The sequence below is a fragment of the Ochotona curzoniae genome, unplaced genomic scaffold (assembly GCF_017591425.1).
Source record: "Ochotona curzoniae isolate NIBS_2020 unplaced genomic scaffold, NIBS_Ocur_1.0 scaffold_3223, whole genome shotgun sequence".
In the NCBI taxonomy this organism is placed as follows: domain Eukaryota; kingdom Metazoa; phylum Chordata; class Mammalia; order Lagomorpha; family Ochotonidae; genus Ochotona; species Ochotona curzoniae.
This window is the reverse complement of record NW_024467108.1, coordinates 2,908,132-2,926,405: the sequence shown is the minus strand read 5'-3', so window position 1 is coordinate 2,926,405 and position 18,274 is coordinate 2,908,132. Positions and strand designations below refer to the sequence as shown.

The following is an 18,274-nucleotide window of genomic DNA, read 5'->3' as shown; positions in this document are numbered from 1 at the left end:
TAGGCCCCTAGGATATCCTGTCCCCCCTGCATTGTGGCCTGCAGAACTGAGGGTGGGGAAGCACAGCCTGTAGGAGGGAAGGTCTTTCAGACTCCAGGACAGGGAGGTACTGCACACTCCCTGGGGTGCTCCCAGCCAGGTCAGTGGAGAAATGCTGAGCCTTCAGCCCACAGGCTTTGCCTGCTTGGATGCCTCCTTCCCACCCCGTGGCTGGAGTCCAGACCTTCTCCCCAGGGCCTGGCCCTAGCCCTGGCTCTGCTGTTGCAAGGAGCAGAGGGCTGGAATAAACTCTGTGGAAGGCAGGTGAGAGTCTGTAACCACCGGGAGAGGGTTTGCTTGCAGCTGTGCCTGGCCGCCAGCCTGAAAGGCCTGGGAGCCTCACTTCCTAAGCCCTAACCTGGGGCTACCAGGTTTTTCCTTCCAGCAGAGGCGGAGGGTCCTGGCCTATGGCAGGGGCTTGAATTAATAGCACTGTTCTCTTGGTGGGGGGAGACCCCCATGCTCACCCTCCTGAATGCTGGATTTCCAAATGGCCCGAGGGTGCATATGAAGAAATGGAAGTCCAGAGAAGGTAGGGCTGTGACCTGGATGACTCTGGACCCAGAAATGCCCACCTAGACCTGAAGAATTGCCACTGGACAGCACTCTCTCCCCTCATGCCCTGCCCCTGGGAGAGTGGCAAGCAGAGAAAGCAGATGCCCCCTGTGGGGAGAGGACCTCCCGAAGGAGGTGTTAGGGGATCCTGGGCCTCCCGCCACCAGCTGCCCATAGCCCTGATGATGTGGGCCCTCAGCAGAGCAGGGGGAAGAGTTGAGAGCCTAGTCACCCCAGACTGCTCAGAAGAGGGGTGTCAGGAGGTAGAAGGCTCAGGGGCAGATGGAGCATAGGTTGTGAGTAGTGGGCGTGGACTTGGGCCTCCGGAGACTGGCTAGGACGCTTGCCACCGAGAGGGCCAGGAGAGGGATGCAGAGACCCGCCAGTCGGGCAGGGGGGCCAGGCTGGTCGCCCAGAGGTTTGCTCCAGGGGCTGGCTGAAGGCGGGGCCGGGCCGGGTTCCTGCCCCTTCCCCCGCCCCGGGGCGTCACGTGGGGCGGGCGGAAGCACCCAGTGGGGTGGGCGCGCCCAGCAGGCTGCCGTGAGTCGGCGGCGGCAGCGGCTCCCTGAGTCGGCGGCGGCAGCTGAGTTCCCCGGATTTGTGTGTGGAGTCTTCACTGGGAACAGGTGGGTGCGGCTGTCGGGCCGGCATGGACGCAGCACCTCGCTAGGTGCGGTCTGAGCTGCCCCATTCTGCGGAAGGGAACGCCGAGGCTGCACACCGGCTGTGCGCCTGGCACTCACTTCCCGAGTCGGGGCGGTCCTGTGATCCTGGGTGTGCTTGCGTGTGTGTGAGTGGGCTCTTGAGGATGAGTGGCGGTGTGGGAGGTGGGAGGGCGGGAGGGAGGTGGGAGAGCTTGCAGCCCGGCGGCATAAGGGCTCCCCAGGTTCTGGGGCCGGTGCTCTCCAGTGAGACTCAGGCTCCCGCTCACCGCCGAGCCCTTGACCGGTCTGGGTCTGCAGGTGCGTGGAACCTGTGCCCGGGACCTGTGGCTCCTGCGACCTTTGGCAGGTTACTTCCGGGCTCTGCGCCTCAGTTCCCCCCAGTAGTAAACGGGGGCACGGCTTCCCAGGAGCTCCTCTCTGGCCCAGTTGCTAGCAGAGGTAGGTGTGTGCGTGTGCGTGTTGAATGGGGCCAGGCTGGGAATGCAGTGTGGTTGGGACAGGAGGGGGTCCAGGGAACGCAGGTTGGGGGACACGGCATGGGCATTTGTCCCCAGATCTTCAGCTGTGGTCCAAGGGAAATTGCCCTTTCTCCTTCTCTCCCTCCCCTCCCCTGAGTGTGTGGGGTGGGGCCTTAGGGCTAGACATTGGGGGGTTTCTGGGGACAGGGAAGGATATGATGATGCCATCGGGCTTCCAAAGTGCCAGACAGAGGCACTCCTGCTGCTGATCTCAGTGGCTGGGGGGAGACCGCCCAGTGAGATCATTACAGGGTGGCAGGAGCCTGGCACCCAGTACATAGCTGCAGACAGGTGTGGGCAGGTGCAGGCCCAGGGGTTGGGCAATGTCTGCCGGCATCATGCTGGTTAAGTGGCACTTTCCTTGGATGGAGGAGTGCATAGCTCATGCAGAGGCAAGGGCTTGGGTGTTGCAAACCTGCTCAAAGGAGGGGTGCAGGAGGCAGCAGCCAGGTGTGGAGAGAACAGCTGCTTGTTCATGGCTGCTTGGTAGGTGTGCCTGCCTCTCCATTAACTTGGCTCAGTTGAGTACAGGTGTTCCAGGCAGAGTACTGGTGACAGGTGAGGTAGAGGTGGGCAGAGGTTCCCCTGAGGTCCCTGCTGCTCCTGGGCCTACACCCACCCCCACTAGCTATGTTCTCTATTGCCTTCCCCTTTTACCCCACCCAATAGTGATCACTTCATCCAAATTTCCAGTTCCTCTGGGACTTAGGGTTTGTGTCGTGTTCTGCCCCATCTGTGCTACCCTGCCATTCCTGGTCATGGCACAGGAAGTGTCTCCTTGGAACACTCCTGGGGCACCTGCAGAGCCAAGGAACTGACCGGGACCCGGGCCAGAGTTCCTGTGCACCCACTGAGTGCTATGGGACACTGCAGGTCTATAAGCCTCACCAGAGTCTCTGTGGCCCCATCTGTGGTCTAATGCTCCCCAGAGAGACTATGCTGGGACCAGAGTCCAGTCTGTCTTGGTCTGTACCCCTTTTGCCACCAGCATGGAGGATTTGAGCACCTAGGGCAGGGTTCAAAGGGGTGGGAGCTCCTGAGAGGACGTGGCTGGGGCAGTAGCAGGCCGAGGGCGTCTGCTGGAGGAGCAGGGAGTTGCCTCGGCTCTCTAAGGCCGCTCCCCTCTCTAGCCCACTCTCCAGCTTGGCTGTGCTCAAAGCCAGCCGCCAGTGCCCGAACAAGTGGCTTCTGTTCCCAGCAGCGGGGGAGGGGCGGGCAGCCCTGGGCTTCAGGCCCATCTGTCCAGCACTGACCCTGGCCCCCGCCCTGCGCTTGGGGTCTTAACCCTTAGGAGCCTGTGCTGGGCCCTGCACTGCTTGAGGAATGGCACCATTGCTTGCCAACTATCCCTTCTGCACTGCACTCTGGGCTTCCAAGGGTTGTATTTCCCCAGGAGGGGGTACCTTGGAAATGGGGGTGAGGGAGAAGCCAGGCAGCTGTAGCCATGGGCAGTGGGGAGACCGCTTGGCTCAGGAGCTTCTGTTGGAGTTGGGAAGATTGGGGTCAGTGGCTGGAGATAGACCAGGGTACCCCCGGGGAACCATCTTGATCCTCCTTGGGCTACTTGACAGGAGGGTGGGCGCTGTCTATGATAGATTATCTACCAGTGCCACATGTACTCACTTGTCACTGCACGCTCTTTCCAGGTCAGGGAAATAAGCGGAGCCTGAGACAGCCAGGGATGATGTCAGGGAGGGGCACTGGCAGCCTGGCAGTGGCACCATTGCAGGTATTCTAAGCGTATTGCACCCATGTTAAACCAGGTTCTGTGTTCCTCTGAAAGGCAAAGCAAGAGAGAGTGCGTGAGACAAAGACACAGAGCTCTTCTGTCTGCTGATTCACAGCCCAAAGGTTGGGCCAGGCAGAGCCAGGAACCTGGAACTTCATCATGGTCTCCCATGTGGGTGGCTAGGGCCCAAGAGCTTGAGCCATCCTCTGCTGACTTTGCATGGTCAGTGGTAGAGCAGCTGGGACTCAAACCAGCACCCATGTGGGATGCTGGCATCACAGGCAAAAGATTAACTTGCTGTGCCACCATGCTGACCCTACACGACCCTTGCCCTTTGCGTCCTGCCAGCAACCCTGGGAGTTGGGCTCTGTTTTACAGGTAAGGAAACTGAGGCACATAGGGATTGAGTCACTTGCCCAGCATCACAATGAGGTTAAGTGGTTGAGGCAGGGTCAGGACCCAGGCCTGTGTTTGTGCCCTGCAGCTCAACCCAGGGTTGGACTGCATGAGGAGCTGTCCCCAGGTGGCTGAGGTGGCCTGGGGCCGAGGTTCACCCTGGCCAGGTGGTGGGCTCCTCCCTCGGGGGTGGAGTCAGCGCTGTGCTCCTCTGTGCTGATATGTTGACTCAGCTCCTCCACTGCCCTGGGTAGAGAGGTTGTTTCCTGTTTCAGGCTGGGATTCTGCACTCAGTGTGGCCCCTTGAGGGGTCCATGTCCCAGAGGTGACTCAGGCAGCTCTCCCTGCGTTCACTCCCATGCCAGGGCCCACTTCTCCACCTGCACCCTCTTAGCACGGCAAGGCTCCCAAGAGGCAGGTAGCTAACTCTCTGTGTCAGGGATGCTGAGACTTGACAGCACACACCTGCCATGGTGACAGGGGAGGAATGTCTTGTGTTCTTTGGGCCACGGTTCAGAAGAGTAACACCTGTCTCCTAACCAGGTCATCTGTCCTAAACCGTCTGAATGGTCAACAGAGGCTGGGGTACGTGAAGTTAAGCGACCTGTTCAATCACAAATCATTTAGCTGAGTCATCATCAGTTGTTAGCTAACAGATGTGGTAAGGGTAGCTGTAGCTGTTGTGTCCTGGGAGCTTCCTATGTGGCAGGCTGAGTGCCAGGCCCTTTCTGTACCTGTGCCATTCGGCGCTCCACGTTAGGGTCAGGAGCTAGGCAGGCGCTGCCCCTGCCTCGCAGGAGGGAACCAAAACCTCTCTAGGCTAAGTGTTTTGCCCAGGATTGTCCAGCACATGGAGCAGTTGGGTGAGTCAGTGCTTCCCTGACTTTGCAGGGAGATGTCAGTTCGGTCCCACCCAGGGACCTGCCTGCTAGGCAGGTGGCATCACAGCTGACTGGCTGCAGCACTGGCGTGGCTGCAGAAGTCTCCTGCCCACATGCTGGGCTGACCTCTGGATGTCTGCTTTCTACTCTCCTGTACCAGCAGCCCCAGCTTTTGCTTAATACAGGGGTTCTCTGAGACCACCTCGGAGGACACCTAGGACAGTTCTTCATCTTGGGGATGAGAGCTGGGATTGAACTCCTGAGGACCCCAAGGCCTGAGCTGGGGCCTGGTAGGGGCCTCCCAAAGCTTCAGGTGCTGATCACACTGCTTGTTCACAGGGCCTGAGCCTTCCTCCCTTATTAGATCAGGCATCTGATTCCATGCCAGATGTCCAGGGTCTGCCATGGCAGGTGGTTGTTAATAGTGACGCCCTGGGCAGCCTGGCTCACCCCTCTGTGGTGACTCACCCCTCTTAGGTGGTCTCAGGTCCAGTGAGCCCGTCCTGGGGTCTTGGATGTATGGATAAGTCCTTGCTGTTGTCTTCATTGCAGAGGGTAGGATCTCTCATGGCCAGAGCTGGAACCAGAGCTGCCCCTGCAATGTGACTGCCTGGGGGCCCTGAGGGAGCCTGACTGCCTTACCCCTTCCAGCCAGGCCAGCACTAGGTTGATTCACACCAGGATAGGGTGACAAGGCTGAGCTGCCTGGTCACCTACCTGCTCCCTAGCTGCTATTTCTGGACAGTCTCTTCTCCCCTCGCCCACCACGACACAGGACAGAGAGCGTGCTGGGGTCAGGTGTGGCATCAGGGAGCTACTGTCTGTCTGACCCCGAGCCCAGGGAGAGGCCTTTGGCTGGTCATGGATTGTCCCTTGGTAGTCCCTCAGCCTCCTGGGAGCTTCAAGGAGGGAACCTTCCAGGCCTTTAGTCCCACGTGTGGCCGGATGAGGTGAGGGTCAAGTATGGCCGGTGAGAAGAGAGATCAAGAGAGCAAGAGGGGCTTTTTCTACTTCTTGCAGCTCTCTCGTTGACAGGGGTTGTTTATTACTATTTTTTTAAGATTTATTTATTTTATTTGAAAAGTGTAGTTATAGAAAAAGAGAAAAAGAAACAGACATCTTTCACTTTCACTGATCCACTCCCCAAATGGCCAGGACAGCTGGGGCTGGGCTGGGCGGAAGCCAGGAGGTAGGAGCTTCTTCCAGGTCTCCCACAAAGATGACAGGAAGCCAAATGCTTGAGCTATCTTCCTCCACTGCTCTCCTCAGGTGCATTAGCAGGAAGCTGGGAGGAGAGCAGCAGAGATTTGAACTGGAACCCATGTGGGATGCTGGCGTCACAGGCAGGGGTTTACCCCGTTGCTTCATAGTTCTGGCCCAGGGGTGTTTTTGTTTGTTTGTTTGTTTGTTTGTTTTGAGATTTATTTATGTATTTGATGGGCACAGTTACACACACACACACATAGAATATCTTCCATATACTGGTTCATTTCCCATGGGATCACCGATCTCCCATGTGGGTACAGGGACCCAAGCACTTAGACCATCCTCTTTTGCTTTTCCAGCACATTAGCAGGAAGCATGGATCAGAGGTGGAACAGCAGGGATTTGAACCTACACTCAAATGGGCTGCCAGTGTCACAGGTGCTATTTAACCTACTGTGTCACCACACTGGCCCTGGCAGCCTGAAGTTTAAGATTATGAGAGATCCTGAACATCACAGTTGGAGATTGCAGGGTCTGTGATTTGGCAGCTTTCTAATTTCAGGAATTCTGGGTGCCAAGAACTTGTGAGGCTCAGGTTGGCGTGGGGTCCCTGAGTGGAGGCGGAGAACCTGGGAGCTTCTTAGGAGCTGCCTTGAACTTTCTTTCCCCACAACCCCAGTGCACACACTCTGACATGAAACCTCAGAAGCAGACTCAAAAGACCCAGTGGTGGCAGAAGAGGCCATAGGAAGGGATGGACCAGGCCCCTTGCGCATGCACTGGAGCAGTGGGGCTGTCACTGTGGGCACCAGGGAGGGGCTGAGCGGGACTCAGAGAAGGAGCTGGGGGCTTTTTGGAGGATGTGCTGCTGGACATTAGGACCTGCTGGGCATATGGCTCAGCAGTCGGGTCAGCCAGGCCCAGGGCACCCCCCGGATAGTGGTAGGTGGAGCCAAAGGCCAAGGCAGTGCCACACTGTGGGGTGCAGATTGGGCATGCAGTCATTGCCAGGGCCTCCCCCGGCTCTTTCTGGGGCCCACAGCAGCTGCACCCACGGGTCCTGGGTTCAGGTCAGGAGGCTCTGTGGCCAGGTCTGCTCTTCTTGTGTATAGCCTGTAGCCTCGGGCCTATGGGGCAGGGGAGGCAGAGCCCCTGTTGGGTAAGCTGAACCAGGGTCCTTGCTCCCATGTTTGCCTCTCAGGTCTCTTAGTGTGGACCTGTGTCTTTAATGGGGCTGCTGGGTGACCCTCCGAGGGGCCTGGTTGAGAACCGGATGGAGACCCAGCAGCCCAGGGAAGGAGACTGCATTGTTTGACCACCTCTACGTCAGAGACGGGCCTGGGAGCCTCTAGTGGTGCTGCTCTGGGCTGTGAACTGGGACACGGCCCATTGCTGGTGCCTGTGGCCTGCAAACCCACATTGCTCAGTGCAGAACTGGCCTAGCCCGTGATGTGGGTGGAGTCTGCTAAGAGCCTCTTGTCACCCAAGGGATAGGCTTAGGCCAGATCCTACCCCTGACCGGCCTTGTGGCTGTGTCCCTTTCTGGGTCTTGCTCTGTCTTCTGCAGGTGGTCAGGATCAGGTTAGGTGGTTCCTGAGTGCCCGATGTGCAGGTGGTTAGGGCTGTGGTCTGCTGGTCGGGGTCTGGGGGTGGGGGCAGCAGGTGGAGTGGGGCTTCTGAGGCTGGGAGGCTGGAAACCCAGTCTAGCCTTCCCTTGACCCCTGACTGGCCATGGGACCTTGGGTCAGGCATCATTTGCTTGTGCTTCTTGTTGTCCTGTAAACTTGAGAAATGTCTGTCCTTCGAGGCAGAGGCCCTGGTCCTTTTAAGGCTGGAGGAGAGAGAGGAAAAGAATGTGGTAAACAGAGCTACAGACAGTGAAATCTGGTGGGACCAGGGTCATGACCTTGGGAACCCCAGGCCGTTTCCTGGAGCCAGTGGGTAAGGGAGAGAGAGATGGGTCTGGCACTAAGAGAATAAGCTGGTGGGGAGGTCTGAAGAGAGGGAAGAGAGCAGAGGAAATGAGGCCAGAGAAGAGGGGTTGGAGTTGGGTGGGTGGGACCCTTTAAGTCTCCATGGGTGGTGGAGGTTGGGGGCGTGGGAGGAGCCCTGAAAGGGCAGGCAGGGGACAGGCAGCAGCTGCTCTGAGAAACCACTGGCCCCAGAACCCCTGGGAGCCTGGAGTTGACTGAGGGGGACATAGGGTCCAGGCCCTCACTTCCCCTGTGTGGGCAAGGGCTCCCCACCTCAGCAGTGTTTATCAGGTCGGCCCAGCAGGAAGTGGCCAGGACAGCCTCAGAGGTCTGAGGAAGGGGCAGGCCCTGCCCCACAGGGGGACAAGGAGCCTCATTCAAACCTTCAAGAGCTCCACCTGAGGTCTGTGCTTGTACCCCTGCCCCAGCCAGCCACACCCCTGCCCTGGACAGCTCCTCTGCAGAGTCTGCCCTGCAGGTGGGCCTGGCCCCCTATGGATGCCCCTTGCGATTCCCCTGGAGGCTGGACTGCAGAAGGGGAGGCCCAAAAAGCCACAGGCAGGATGGCCTGAACGCCAGGGCCCTAGATGCTGCAGCTGTGTCTGCCAGCTCCTTGCTGAGCAGGTTGGGGCCTGGGCAGTGGGCAAGATGGAGAGTTCATGGGTGCTCAGTATGCTGCTCAGGGAATGGCAGCTGTGCACGTGTGTGACAACGCTGCACCTTCAAGGTAGAGGGGATGCCTCAGCAGGTGACAGGCCCAAGGAGCTCAAGGGTACAGCTGGGCGCCTTGACACTTCATCCCTTGGGGCCCCAGTGACATAGCAGCTTCCTCTTGCAGGTACCAACAGCCAGAGACCATCTAGGGTAAGGACAAGAGTGACTCCCTATTCCTCTGGGCTGCTCGTTCTGAGGTACAAGGGAGCGCCCCGGATGTCAGGAGCCCCAGGTTCCCCAACCGCTGCCCTCTGACCTGCCCTGGGTCACTCTGGTCCTGGATGCTCCCTCTGTTCTGCGCCTCCCTGTTCTGCGTCACCGGCTATGTCCAGGGCTGCCCGACAGGGCCAGGGTCACAGAGGAGGATCTTAGGGACACTTGGCAGGTCCAGAGCAGTGGGCAGGAGGGAGAAGCTGGCGTGCTTAGTAGGCTACTCAGGGAACGTTAGTTGTGTACATGACAATGCTGCAGCTGCTGTAGAGAAGGGGTCCCCAAAGCCCCAGGGCACCTGTGACTGGGGGGTAGGGGAGTTGGGAGGGTGAACAGAGCTCCCCATGTGTTGGCTGATGGGGGTCACCTTTTAGGGTGTGAAGGGCCTGAGCTGAGGCTGAGGATTTGGGATACGGCTGTGGGGGTTAAGCTTGTGGGGGCGGAAGGTGCAAGTGAGGGCTGGCCCAGGGCTCCGTGAGCACCTGCAGGTTGAAGGTGGTAGAGTGGGAGGGGTGCTGTGTGGGAGCATGGTGAAGGAAAAGTCCCCAGGGCCTCATTTGGAGGTGGGTGTACATGGAGGACCAGAGGGAGAGAGGGCAAGGTGGGCTCTCGTGGTACCTGGGACAGACCTTATTGCTGCCACTCTGTTCCTCTGCTGGTGAGGGTGTGTGTGTGTAGGAGGTAAGTGTGTATGTGATTCAGGTGTGCGTGACAGATCCAGGTACGTGTGTGTGTGTGATTGTGTGAATCAGGTGTGTATGTGTGTGTGTATGATATAGGTGTGTATATGATCCAGATGTGTGTGTATGTGTCTATTGGGGATAGCCTTATTTAATAAGCTCTTAGACCCTTGGAAGACTGAGGCAGGGGTGGGCAGGGGTCTTTGGGTCTCAGTCTCTCATTCTTCTGGGTATGACTCAGGAAATCAAAAACTTTTAAGATTTATTTTTTTATTAGAAAGTCAGATTTACAGAGAGAAGGAGAGACAGAGACAAAGATCTTCCATCTGCGAGTTCATTTCCCCAAGTGACCACAGCAGCTGGAGCCAAGTCAATCTGAAACCAGGAGCTTCCTCTGGGTCTCCCATGCAAGTGTAGAGTCCCAAAGCTTTGGACCATCCTCTGCTGCTTTTCCAGGCTACAATCAGGGAGCTGGATGAGAAGTGGAGCAGCCAGGACACAAACCAGTGCCCATATCAGATCCCGGTATGTTCAAGGCAAGAATTTAGCTACTGAGCCATTGCACTGGGCTCAAAATAAGCAATTTCATTTATAGTAGTTCTCTCAGTACTTTATGTTAGTTATGCTTGTGTATTTATTTATTTTCAAAGATTTATTGATTTAAAAGGTGGAGTGATAGGGACAGAGTTTTTTTTTAAGATTTATTTATTTTTATTGGAAAGGCAGATTTGCAAAGAGGAGAGACAGAAAGATCTTTTATCTGCTAGTTTAATCCCCACATGGCTGCAATGGCTAGGACTAAGTCAGGTGAAAGCCAGGAACCTGGAACTCCAGCCAGGCCTCCCAGGTGGGTGGCAGGGACCCAAGCACAGAACTGTCATCTGTTGCCCTCCTAGACTCATTAGCACGGAGCTGTATCTGAAATGGAGCAGCACTCTGATGCGGTTGCTGGTGTCCCGGGCAGTGGCGCAGCCTGCAGCGCCCAAGGGCGGCCCCTGCACCTGTAACTGGATGCTGCTGTCCTTGGTTGAGCCTCTTCCCAGGGTGGTAGTGATGGGACTGCTACAAAGGGTTGAAAGGCAGGAAAGCCTCTGGCCAGATCTCCTGTGTGAGTATGGGGAGTGTGGGTGTGCAAGTTGTATACTGTCCAAGGGTACCTGGAAGGTGGTGGAGAAATAACCAGGGAAGGAAAGACTGAAACCAGGCTGTCTGTCTGCCACGTGCTCCATCTCAGGGCTCCAGGAAGAGAGGCCACAGGTCAGAAGGAGGTCCAGCAGCTCTTGGGGTCCCATGGTGGGGATCTACTGGGGTGAGTGTGTGTGGGAGGCAGGGGGCATTAAGGCGGCCTGGTGGCCATTGGTACCTGGTGCAGCATCCAGAAGCTGCTAGCCTTAAGCTCAGTGCCCAGGGTCCTTCTAAGTAGGACCAGCTGAGATCTTGCTACCCAGGATAGGAAGTGATTGTGTTGGCAAAAGGCAAGCAGGTGTGGACCCTAGGACAAAGGGTGAGTGTGTGTCATAGCGGTCTGGTGTGGCCTTTGTGACCCAGGCAGGGGAGATGAGGCCCTGAGCATGCTGGGACTTGTCAGGAACTTTAAGTGAGAGGAGTTTGGAGTGGAACCCAGACCTGCTCTGCTTTCCATGGCCAAGGGCCTGGGCCCGGGGCCTGGAACTGAGGGACTTGCAGCCAGGCCCTAGGGCCCCAGCAGCTGGGCAATCTGTGCCCCAAGGGGATGAGGCTGGGAGGCAGGAGACCTCCCTCCTTCATCTGCCTGTGCCTGCCCCCCCAGGACACTGCTCACCCTGCTGGACAGGAAGCAGCCTCTGTTGGCTCAGGGGCTGTAGAGAGCTGGTGTGTCCCTGGGGTGGAGAGGTCACTTCTGCACCTTCTGGGCCATGAACCCAGCCCCCACCTAGTTCCTCCTACTGACAGGAAGTATCTCCAGAGCTCTGGCCTCAGCAAGCAGGACTCCTGAGCGCCCTGGCGCCCATGGGGCTGGACTGTGGGTGGCCTCCACGTCCCCAGGTGAGGCGGCAGGGGTGAAGAGAGGTGCTGCTGGGACTCTGGGCAGCATGTGCAGTGATCTGGACCCGGGTGCCCTGCCTTACAGTGGGGTTGGGTGGCCCTAGAGCTCTGTGTCCCCGGAGGTGGTTGGAGGTGTTCACTTGTAGCCATGCTGCCTGAGTTCCTCATTTGGTGGGTGCTGAGGGCGTCGCTGAGGTCTGGGTGCAGGGGCCCTGCCCCAGCCAACTGCCTGCCTGACTGTGCTGGGCAGAGGAGAGGGGATAGGCCAGCTGTACCTCTCATGACTGGGTCTTTCCTTGAACTTGGAGCCTGGCTGTGCACAGGGAAATGGCTGTAGAGGGCAGAGGTGTCCAGCTGCCCGTGGAAGGAAGGGGTTAGGACCCAGAGGCAGGCTGACTCACTCGTGAAGATCAGAATGAGAAGGGGACTCATGGAGGCACTGGGGGGAGGCTCATGCCCACAGTTGGCAGGCCCTGCCCATGGCCATGCCGGCCAGACCCCCCGGCTGGTCCTCACAGGCTCAGCTCCCACCACCTTCCTCCCTGCCTCTGCCCGCTGATGTAGTTGGAGGGGTCCCGGGGCTCCAGCTATCACCTGGCTGAGCCTGCACGTCATACAACCTCTATGAAGCAGGGACAGAGTCCCGGGTGTTGGGCAGGGTGGCCATGAGGATGATTGAGATGTCGGCAGAATCGTTGTAGGTGCATGTAGGGCCCCCGGGTGGGATAGGCCACCTCTCCTGGGCTCCCAGTCCTTTCCAGGCTGGGCTGGCTGAGTGGGAGACCCTGATCTGCAGTGGGTGGGGGTGGCAGCAGGAGGATGCAGGGTAGGGGGTAGAGAAGGGACCCTAAAACTCTGCCTTTGGGGTTAAGTGGTAGTTAGAGGATGGAAGGGGAAAGCTTTGGCCACAGCAGGAGAAACTCAAGCCAGACCTGAGGAAGGACAGGCTGGCAAGCATTAGAGATTCCAGTTGACTCTTACTTATCTCTGTCCTGGAACTGAGTACCCTTGTGAATGCAGTCAGGCAGTGTTCCTCTATGGGAGGGAGTGGGGAGGATGGGCAGGGGTGCAGATGATTGGAAACCTCCCCCCGCCATGCCCCCCAAAGGCAACCAGAGAGGAAGCAAGAAGCAGCATTAGAGTTCAGCCTCAGAGAGCTGGAAGTCTGGGAGAACAAGCCAGGAGGACTCTCTGGAGGAGGTGACCTGGAACCCGGAACTGACGACAGGAGGGTGTGACTCATTTACTCATCATCAGCAGACAAGTCTGGAGACTCCCTGTAAGCAGCCCAGTGGCTGATTTGAAAAGTGACAGGAAGGAGTTGCAGATGGGGCCAGCTGGAACTTGGGGGTATGTCACCAAGGGTTTTGGCGAGTCACTTCCTTCCTGTGGGTACTCGCGTCTTCATCTGGGAACATCAGAGCTGGACCAGGCCAGTGACAACTGGAGTTACTCAAGGGCATTGGAGAACTCTGGGAGGTGTGAGATATTGGGGGAGGAGAGAGATGTTGGAAGGAGAAGCCAGGGCAAAATCAGGCAGTGGGCTACGCAGGCTGAGCAGATCCGCATGCAGGTGGGGCCCAGGGGAAGCCCCAGCTTGTGGCTGGCTGTGATGTTGTAACAGAACCACACTCCCTCTGCTGCACCACCGCCCCCAGTGGGGCCTCCATGATGGGTCAGCAGTTGCAGCAGGGCTGGGCTTAGGGTTCAATAAGTAGAGGCACTTGCCTGGGGTGTTGAATTCGAGAGGCACCAGCAGGTAGGTGAAAACAAATTCGTACCGAAAGTCCACAATGCACACATAGGAAATTGGTGGGAGCCCATCCTTTGTTTGCCTCAGGAAGATGCTCCTTCAAACTGTTTTTGTCAAGGAACAGCCTCCTTCAGGAAGCCTACCCTGCTGCTGGCCCGTTGAAGGCCCCTGGGCTGATTTTGTTGCTGGTGCTGGCTGATGGTGACCACTAGCCAGAGGTTCCCGGAGGGCCCGCCCCACTCCCACTTCCAGTGCTCTGAGCAAAACTGTCTCAGAGGGTGGTGGGTGTTGCAAGCACCATGTCCCGTGTCTGTGACCACCATGGCCGGAGGCCTTTACAGCAGGAATAGGAACTAGTAGTGTTGCAGTGGGTGACACGATTCCTGATTCCTCCATAGGGTGGCTAGGCCTCTGCTGGCATGTGTTAAGTCCTGTGCCCAGCTCGGCTCACGGCCAGTACACAGCAGGGTCTGCTGGCCCCAGAGAAGCAGGGAGCTGAGGGGCGGCAGCAGGGCTGCCCTGTGTGATGGGGGCTCCACCTTTCTGGTAGTCACATCGGAAACTGGAGAAACAACTGGTAATGTGATAGCATTGCATCATGCTCGTCAGTAGGAAGTAGTTTATTGAGCTGTTGTGCATTTGTTTTTGGTGCTATCTCCAAAATCCAGGGTTCAGGAACCAACCCATTCATTTGGGGGATCCTGTGTATGTCCACCCCCTGCACAAACCAAGTGAGAAATTCGGGGGGACCTCTCTACTCTGACCAGGAAGCATCCTCTCTGGCCCGTTTTTCTCAGTGTTCCCATGCACTTGGTGGTGGGCCCCTGGCATCTTACACTGCAGCCTCAGTTGTCCCACCTGTGCCCTCAGCCCACTTGGTGGTTACCCAGGGTTCAGAGAGAGGGGTGTCCCTGGATCTCCTACTCCCTCTGACAGGCTTCCCCAGGTATGAATCTGTCCCTGTCTCAGGTTCTCTGGGGTAGAGGGGATGAGGTGTCAGTCCCTGTCTCTGCCCAAGGCTGAGAGACGGAGGGCCTGAGGCCCTTTCGCACCTGGGCAACCCCCTCCCCCACAGTGGAGGGCAGGTCTGTGGCCCATCTCCTTCCCCTCTGGCATGCCCTCCTCTGTCCCCCTCCTGCTGGCATCTCTGCTGCTCCAGGTGGCCCTACCTCATGTACTCTCTCCCCATCCCTGTCTTTGTAGCTTCGTGCTCAGGCTGCAATGAAGAGCCCTTCAGAGTAGCTGCTGCCTCTTGGAGGACCTGGGCAGCTCAGCCAGTGAGTCGGGGTTGGGATGGGGAGTGGGGGAGAGGTGGGCCTGAGTGCGGCCTGAGCTGGGTGTGGCAGGCTGAGTCCTAGCACTGGCTGGAGACCCTTCATTGAGCTGATACCTTTTTTTTTTTTTTCTAAAGGCTTATTTTATTTTTATTTTAGAAGCAGAGTTATAGAGAGACAGAAAGAGAGATATCTTGTATCCATTGGTTCACTCCTCATATGGCTGTAGTGGCCTGGCCGGCCCGGCCCATCAGAAGCTACAAACCTAGAGCCTCCTCTGGGCATGCTTTCCCAGGGTATAAACAGGGAGCTGGATCAGAAGTGGAGCAGCTGGATTCAAACCAGTGCCCATAGGGGAATGCTGGCATCACAGGCAGAGGCTTAATGTGCTGTGCCACCATGATGGCCCTTCTTTTTTCGTTTTCCTTTTTGAAATCTTTATTTGAAATAAATATTCAAGTATTTATTTGAAAGATAGATCTGCCATCTACTGGGTCACTCCCCAAATACCCACAACTGCCAGGGCTGGGCCAGGCTGAAGCCAGGAGCCTGAAGCTCCATCTCAGACTCCCACAGCCTGCTCTGGCTGCTTCCCAGGGTGCACGTAATCAGGGAGCAGCTAGGGAGTTTGTGGGGGGAGTGCCAAGATTCACCCCCAGGCCCTGCAGTGAGGTGTCCCCCAGGCCCTGAGGCTGTGAGGTGTCCCCCTGGTGGCTCCACTACAGCACCACATGCTTGCCCCCAGGTTCCTGTTTGAGGACTGGGGGTTGAAAGCAGAGGTCATGGCCCGGGAGCTGCCTGGGAGGAGCTGCCTCACCCAGGGCTGTGTAGGGCTGAGTAGGCTGGCACCCGTGGGTTGTGTTTGGGGTAGGGCCATGGTCAGCTTGTGTGACCCCCATCCTTGGTGAGTTAGAGTATCATTCCCAGACTCTGTTCCTGTTTGTCACGTTCTCATTGGAAAACGAAACAAAATTCAAGAGACAGAAAGGGGTAGTGAAAAGGAGCACTCCCCCTTCTGTCTGCCCAGAAGGGGTGCTCTACCTGAGCTTTGCATTTTGGTCTCCGTTCAAGGAGTCAGGGGTGTGTGTGTGTGTGTGTGTAGATGTGGCCAGTGTGTCTTTCTCTTTACCTCGCAAATTTATGTAGTACTGCCTGTACCTTACCTTTCCACTTAAAAAAATAGGTATTTTTTAAGTTTTGCTTTATGTATTTTAAAGGCAGAGCTACACAGAGAGAAGGGCAAGGGTTATGGCTGGGTCAGGCTAGACAGCCAGCAGCCAGGAACTCCATCTAAGTCTCCACATGGGTTACAGGGACCCAAGCACTTGGGCCATCTTCTGCTGCTTTCACAAGCACCCTAGCAGCAAGCTGGATTGGAAGTGGAACAGCCTGGACTTGAAACACCACTCCTTAAAAAAAAAAACACATTCATTTTATTTTTGATGAGGGTTGCATGCCCATTTGGATCACCAGTTAGGGTGGGGAGGGTCGAGGAATGGGGCAAAGTGGATGGGACAACTGCCTCCAGTCTCCTCTTTTCTTTATATCTGGGGAAAGTGGAGAGAGAAGGGGAGAGAGCCGCTCCCAGCAGCCCAACCACATCAGTACTCAGGAATGGGGGACTATCACTCAGAGTCATGTCAGGGTCCCCAGTGTGGAGCATATTCCAAGGATACTGCTTAGGTGGTTTTGATAGTTCTGGAGATGCTGTTGATTTCGTTGCTCCTAGGTGGAGGAAATTCTTCCAAAGCCCATTGGCTGACATAATCCACCTTAGAGTCTTGATTTGCCCAGATACTTGTCCAGGAAAGCTGTCCAATTTGTTCTGCCTCTAAGGTACTGGATGTCCTTTGCAGGCCTCAATGAACTGGTTGTCATGTCTTCCATGTGCATCTGGACATGCCATCAACTGCACAGGCCTCAGCAACCATGGAGACCCAGTTCTGACATGTGTACTCCATGGTCAGACCACATATCCTGTGATTTTCATAACGGTTGGAGTTCTGAGTCCAGTGATGCAGTTGGGGGTGTCCCCAAAGAAACCTTGCCAAAAGTGACCCCAACCTAACTCCTATGTGTGCCGGCCAGTATAGCGTCTGGCTCAGTTCATCACCCATATTAGCCTATAGATACACTGGTGGTTATAGTGACCTGGTCAGCTCTGTGCCCGTCCCTATCTCATATGCAAACCAATGGATGCTGTGGCCAGACAAGCCCTGCCCACCACACAATTTGCCCTCATGTACACCAGTGGGGACTTCAGTCTAGTTGGAATGACCCCTAATAGCCTCCAGTAGGCCCACTTCCAGCCCTGGTTCCGGTGCATGCTGGCATGTGCAATGGACTGCTCTAGTCTGTCCCGCTCCCATTTAGCTCTTGTACACATCAATGGGCATTTGAGCCTAGCTCATCCCAACCCACCCCACTGTACAGCCCACACTCATGTCAACAGGTCAGTGCTACCAACTGTTTAGCCAGACCTCCAGCCTTGGTTCTCATGCTTATCAGTGGAAATTGCAACCCATTAGAGAGGTGCCCATAGCATCCCTACTAGGCCCATTCGAAGACCTGGATCTTAGGCTTTCCAGGTGATTCTATGGTCTAGTCTGACAGGACTTGCCCCCTAGTCCCAGCACTTGCCAGCTGATGCTGTGGCAAAGCTCAACCAGCCAGTACTTACTCTGGCTCATACCTGTGCCAATAGATACAGTCACTTAGCCCAGCCTGGTTCTCCCACTAACTCAGCTCACAGTCAGGCCAATAGGTGTCGTATCCCTTCTCAGCTTGGTCTGCCCCCAGTCTCACACTCACCAGCAGAAGAGCTGTGAGGGTTACCCTTCTGGGTTTGTCCCCCATCCTGGATCTTATGTATGCTGGTGAGTGCTGTAGCCCAGATTGGCATGGCCCACTTCACCTCAGCATTCACCAGCAGGTACTGCAGCCTAGCTTGGCCTGTTCCAGCTTATGCTGGAGGGTGCAGCAGCCTAGCCTAGCCCAGCCCAGTCAACCATCAGTCACAGCCCTAATGTGAACTGGCTGGAATTGTGGTCCAACTTGGCCTATCCTGCATCCTGACTTAGTTCTTACATCTGCCAGTGGGTACTATGAACTGGCCCAGGCTGGCCCACCCCTAGACTTGACCCACACATATGCTGGTGAGTACAGTGACTTGGCCTGATCTGGGCTGCTCCCAGCCTTGGTTCTTGCACTCACCAGCAGGGACTACATCCTGACAGAGGAGTTCCCCAAGCTCCTCTTTCAGGACCCCTCCCAGTGGCAGATCTTACACACACAGGTGGGTTCTTGGCCCAGCCTACCTTGGCCCGCTTCCTGTCCTGGCAGGTATAGTGGCCTTGCTTGAATAGCCCATACCCATTCTGGCCCTTAATATTAGGTGCTACAGTCTAGCCCTGCCTGGTCCACCCCCAGACCCAGCTTTTACATGGTTCAGCAGGTATGGAGACCTAGCCCAGCCTGTCCTACAGCAGCCTTGGCTGTTGGGAGCACCAGGTGCTGGAGCACAGCTCAGTTTGGCAAACCTCAGACCTAGTCCATACCCATGCTGAGGTGCGCTACAGCCATGTCCAGCCCAGATCACCACCCCCTTTCCAGCTCCCATGCTTACTAATGGGAACTGCAGCCCAATAGGGGCATCC

General features: G+C 56.7%; 1 protein-coding gene across 7 annotated transcripts in view; it reads left to right on the top strand.

The window, feature by feature from the left end:
- Positions 1-1,133: 1,133 nt before the first annotated feature.
- ARAP1 (ArfGAP with RhoGAP domain, ankyrin repeat and PH domain 1) overlaps positions 1,134-18,274 on the top strand; it is a 55,604-nt gene continuing 38,463 nt past the window's right edge. For 4 of the 7 annotated variants that reach the window (XM_040964391.1, XM_040964389.1, XM_040964395.1 and 1 more), the window contains exons 1-2: positions 1,134-1,220; positions 14,548-14,621. The gene's annotated coding sequence lies outside the window, so the exon portion shown is untranslated. Of the gene's footprint in view, positions 1,221-10,946; positions 11,592-14,547; positions 14,622-18,274 lie in introns of those variants that run through there. The other 3 variants (XM_040964393.1, XM_040964392.1, XM_040964390.1) reach the window with 2 other exon arrangements.